Source organism: Bos indicus x Bos taurus, chromosome 1 (genome assembly GCF_003369695.1).
Source record: "Bos indicus x Bos taurus breed Angus x Brahman F1 hybrid chromosome 1, Bos_hybrid_MaternalHap_v2.0, whole genome shotgun sequence".
In the NCBI taxonomy this organism is placed as follows: Eukaryota; Metazoa; Chordata; class Mammalia; order Artiodactyla; family Bovidae; genus Bos; species Bos indicus x Bos taurus.
Window position 1 is genome coordinate 111,154,916 of NC_040076.1, and position 5,617 is coordinate 111,160,532.

The following is a 5,617-nucleotide window of genomic DNA, read 5'->3' on the forward strand; positions in this document are numbered from 1 at the left end:
CATCCAGCCATCTCATCCTGTCGTCCCCTTCTCCTCCTGCCTCCAATCCCTCCCAGCATCAGAGTCTTTTCCAATGAATCAACTCTTCACATGAGGTGGAGTTTCAAAATTTCCAACAAGGGCATCAGGCCAAAACATAAGGCTGGAGGTGCTTTTTTTTTTTTTTCCACTTTTTCTTGGGCTTTCAAAAAATTCATGCTTCCTTGCCAAGTATCAAAAAAGGTTTACTTTTATCAAGACTTGCCCCTTCTCATATTCTCCCATGCTCTGAAAAACCTTTTAATCCAGTAATTTCATCATAAAGTCCTATTCCTGGTTTCTTCTGTTAATGGCTATGGTTTCTTCACCTAAAATTATGATCTAATTAAAGTATGGTTAAGCCTTCTTTTCAGAGGAGTATCTACATTTGTTTGGTGAGAATTTTTTTCTTACTGCGAGGCATGCACTAATTGTGGATAATTTAGAAATTGCAAACAAAAAGAGAGGAAAATTTAGAATCCCTTCTAAACTATCTTGAGTTAACACGGCAATAGCATTTTAGTGAATATCCTTACAATTTTCCCATAGGCATATTTTTGCAGTAATAGATTCATTTAGTTCATAAGGTTTTCTATACAAAAACCACTTTCTTATGATGATGATTTTCTGTAATATTAATTTTAATGATCACATGAATGTGCTTTAATTCATTCAACCAATACTCTATTGTCCTCAGGTTCCCAGACCCTTGACGACTTGCACCTAAGAGAGAGTGGACACCAACCAGAGACTCTGAGAACAGAAGCCCCACAGTATGATGGGAGTTGTGTTCTGATGGGGAGGGTGAGGATGCATTCATGGTTAAATGCGGATGGGTAATCATGTCAGGTAGAAGATTCTATGGCATCGTTTCTACCTATGGAACAAATGGTTCTACCTTGCATTAAGAAGACACCATGTTTAAAACACTAAATCTTTCTGCCCATTTCACAGTGTATTTCTTTAAAAGTGATCTTACTTCAAAGTCACGTTTAGTGTTAGATTCTGAGCTTTCCAAGTGGCGCTAGTGATAAAGAATCCACCTGCCAATACTGGCAGGAAACACAAGAGATGTAGGTTCAATCCCAGGGTTGGGAAGATCTCCTGGAGGGCATGGCATCCCACTCCAGTATTTTTGCCTGGAAAATTCCATGGACAGAGGAGCCTGGTAGGCTACAGTCCATGGGGTTGCAGAGTCAGACATGACTGAGCGACTGAGAGCACACAAACACAGTACCCAAACATAGACAAGTGTATATGCATGGGCCAATACACAGACAAGTGTATATGCATGGGCCAATACACAGACAAGTGTATATGCATGGGCTAATACACGTATATTCCCTCGTTCTCTCCAGCGAGAGCCTAGAAGCAGGGACACATATCTCAGCAGCAATAAGCACACCTGGCACCGAGATCTTGGCTTCTAACACCCAATATCATTATCCAGTAAAAGAAATCAGGATCCTTGGAGACACTAATTCTACAGTTGGGTCAGGGAATACACAAGATAAGCCAGGAACATCTTCAGTGATAGGAAAAAAAAGATTTAAATAAAAAGGTCCCGAGAGAGGGGCATAGTAGGGGGGGTGGAGGGAAATGTCAAAGAAACACAACACAGGAGCCAACCTAAAAGATCTCCCAACAATTAAAACTGGAACACTTTGAGTAATAAAATAAATAACATGGCCCCAAAATGTAAAATAAATACCCATGCAATTATTTAAAGTATAAATATATTAGTATAAATAACTAACTCCAAATAATTTATGTAAATATCCCCACCTTCCACTCCCCACCACCCACTCCAGCTGCTTGCTAAGAGTAGAGTATGGAAAGGAGGGGGAAAGCAGTTTTATAGCTAATGTCAGGCAGTAAGAAGACAAGGAACAGAGGGCATAAATAATTAGGATTGCATAGCTGAGGGATGGACAGGTATCCAAAAGCATTTTAAGCAAATTATAATTGGACCAAGTCACTCCAACTGCCTGCACCCAATTTATACACCCTATTTTTTGTTTTTCCTAGAAGGCAAAAGGCTCCAGAAATGATGGATGGCTCCAAAATGATCCAATTACTTAAAACAACAACAACAAAAAACTGATTTCACATTTCCCTCCCCCCCAGACATTTAGCTGCAAAAGTGTTTTAAATTTAGACAGGCTGACTTTTGGTGCTAAAAGATAAAAAAGAAAAGAAACCAATTAAAATAGGAACTCTTTTTTGAGGCTGAATCAAAAACTAGGCTGGTAAAGAGTTCTGTGCCTCAATCAATATGGGAGGAAGCAGAAGGGGAACTGGAGATCTGGGGAGTGCTTAACCCTTATTATGCAAAAAGGACACTTAGGTAAACCCCTACACCATTTCTGAATTATTAAGGCAAGGATGGATAGATTTTACTAGGCCAGAGTTTCACTGTCTAAACTGCAAAAATGAACTTAGATTTCTTTCCTCCCTTTGTTTCTCAAATTTCAACAGTTTTGATCATTTAAAGTGAAAGTCGCTTAGTCGTGTCCGACTCTTTGGAGACCACATGGACTACACAGTCCGTTCAATTCTCTAGGCCAGAATACTGGAGTGGGTAGCCTTTCCCTTCTCCAGGGGATCTTCCCAACCCAGGGATCAAACCCAGGTCTCCCGCATTACAGGCGGATTCTTTACCAGCTGAGCCACAAGGGAAGCCCAGGAACACTGGAGTGGGTAGCCTATCCCTTCTCCAGTGGATCTTCCCAACCCAGAAATCAAACCGAGGTCTCCTGCATTGCAGGTGGATTCTTCACAACTGAGCTATGAGGGAAGTCCCCCTTTTGATCATTTAATGTCCACTATAAATTGCATAATCTGTGGACTCCCCTCCTCACTCTTTGGTCTGGTTCTTTGGGGTCCTATTCCCAAGTTCCTATCCATCATGCAAGTCATGACTGGGATCTACCAGCCAAGCAATCTATACCCTGGCGCCCCAAGTGATCACACTGGAGCTCTCCAGGAAAACAAAGACTGCTTCTGTCATGACTCTCCGATGCTGAAAAGACCCAGAGTCCTGGGGGCAAGTGGACCTAGAGACCACATTGCAGACAATTCTTCATTAATTCCCTTTCTAGATAAGCTCACCAGCCATCAGTTCTACAGACATTGCATGAACCTGCCTAACTAGCTGGACTAACTAGCCTAATTAGCTGCCTAACTAGCCCTCGAAGGATAGGGGGTAAAAGCAATAAAGTCCACATACCACACGATGCCACCTCTTCTGTCTTCTATGGCAAGACACAGAGGGCCACTCATCCCTTCCGGAAAACTACTAAAAGCTACTAAGAACTGAGTCCACTCACTCTCTTGCTTTCCCTCCCTCCCTCTCCACACCTCTCCCCCCACCCCTAATCCTCCATATCCCTGCTCCTTCCTGAACATCTCTTCTGTTCTCATTTAACCACTTCCCCCTGCTTACTTATAACATCACCTTGCACAGGGCCAACACAGCCTCTCAGGATCCAACTCTAATTTATCTTAAGTTCCCACATCCTTATATAACTCAGTCTTTCAAAAGCCTCTAGTTTAAATTCCCAAGCCAGGAAATAATAATCACCTCTACCTGAGAAGGCCTTCATGTCAAGCCACATCTCAGCTCACTGGCCAGTCTATGAACAGACTGCCTTTGTCCATTCTAGTCAGTTGTTGTTTAGGGGTATGGAGGGTCACACAGAATAGAACCAGTCCAGGAAAACTGCTATGTGCCAGCAGTTGCACTAGGTACTACATCTAATCTTATTTAGTCCTTACATCAGTCCTAGTTAGTAGGTAGTATTTTCATCTGATTACAAGTGAGGGAAAACTTTCAGAAAGATTAAGTAATTTGTCTAAGATTACACAACTGATAACTGATGAAGCTCGAGAAACAACCTCCGGACTCCCTATCCATGTTACTTCTACTCTGCTGACCTGCCTGTTACACACAAATCACCTTTCACCTTCATCACCCAACCCCTATTAAGTTTGGGTGTGGGATTCCCAGGTGGCTCAGTGGTAAAGAACATACCTGCCGATGCAGGAGACACAGGAGATGCATGTTTGATCCCTGGGTCAGTAAGGTCCCCTGGCGGAGGAAATGGTAACCCACTCCAGTATTTTTAAGATTGATGTATTTATTGGCTGCACTGGGTTTTCATTGCTGCACAGACTTTTTCTCTAGTTGCAGTAAGCGGAGGCTACTCTCTAGTTCTGGTGTGTGGGCTTTTCATTGCAGTGGTTTCTCCTGTTGCAGAGCCTGGGCTCAGTTAGCCATGGCATGTGGGATCTTCCTGAAACAGGGATCGAACCAGTATTCCTTACATTGCAAGGATTCTTAACCACGAAACTACCAGGGAAGCCCCACTCCAGTATTCTTGCCAGGAAAATCCCATCAACAGAGGAGTCTGGTGGGGTACACTCCAAGGCATCACAAACAATTGGACATGACTGAGCATGCACACAAGCACACACGCACAGATTAAGTTTGGGTGACAAGTGTCTAGTTTCCCTTTCAAGCATCAGTGCTGGTAATTTATGAAAACTAAGACAGTCTAGGGGCCACAAGGCAAGGAATAACAAACATGGAATGTAACATCTATCAAGCATTTGCTGAGGACCGCTACAGATCAAACACTGTTAACAGGTGTTGATGGGACACAAAAGTCAAGACCCATTTTCTGTTCTCACCAAGTTAACATGTGGGAATCAGACAAGCATTTATTATCCTTTAAGAAGTAAACATGGGTTCATTCATGGCAGTAACTACTGGTTGTGCACTTGTTCTGTGCCTGCCTTGCACTGTGCTAGACTCCAGAGAATGAGGCTCCAAGCCCGGAGGAGATGGTTTTATGATTGACTGCTGTGGCTCCTTCTTCATACCCAGTCCTCTACACGTATACCCACTTTGTTTTCAAATGACTGTTTCTCTTCCCAAGATGTCTCATCAGTCTGCTCCTTTCCATTCCCAGCTTCAACCATAGTGCAGGGCCTCAGTTATCTCTGATTGTCTCATTGTAGTAGCAACCTAGGGGTTATCTCTGCCCCTGGTTTCTTCCCTATCCAAGCTAGTATCTCCATTTCCAAACACAGATCATGGACTCATAAAATGTTCTAGCCACCTTATTTGTTTGCTCAAAACACATAAATAACTTACTGTGTCTATAGAGTTATGCCCAGACTACTTTCCATAGCACATGATTATTTATCATCTTCTGCAGACTATCCTGCAGCCATTGGAACTCCTCAAACTTTAGGCATCTTTCTGCTCCTGTGTGTGTACAGGCTGTGCTCTGCCTGGGCTGGTGTGGTATGAAACTGGCATGTGCTTTAAGGCGCAGTTCAAGTCACCTCTCCTAGAAGTCTTCCTCAACTCTTTCAGGTCAGAGCATGTGCTCTTTCTACATTTTCATAGCACATTATGTGCATCTGTCTTAGGCTTTTGTTGCGTTCTGCTCTGCAGTTTAAGTTACATATACCTTCCCCTTACTGAATAAATGCAAAATGTTTATTATAACAGACAATAAATCTCTCTTGCTCTTATACCATTAAGCCATAATATACATGCAGTCTATGGCTGTCTCACATTTTGCCAGGC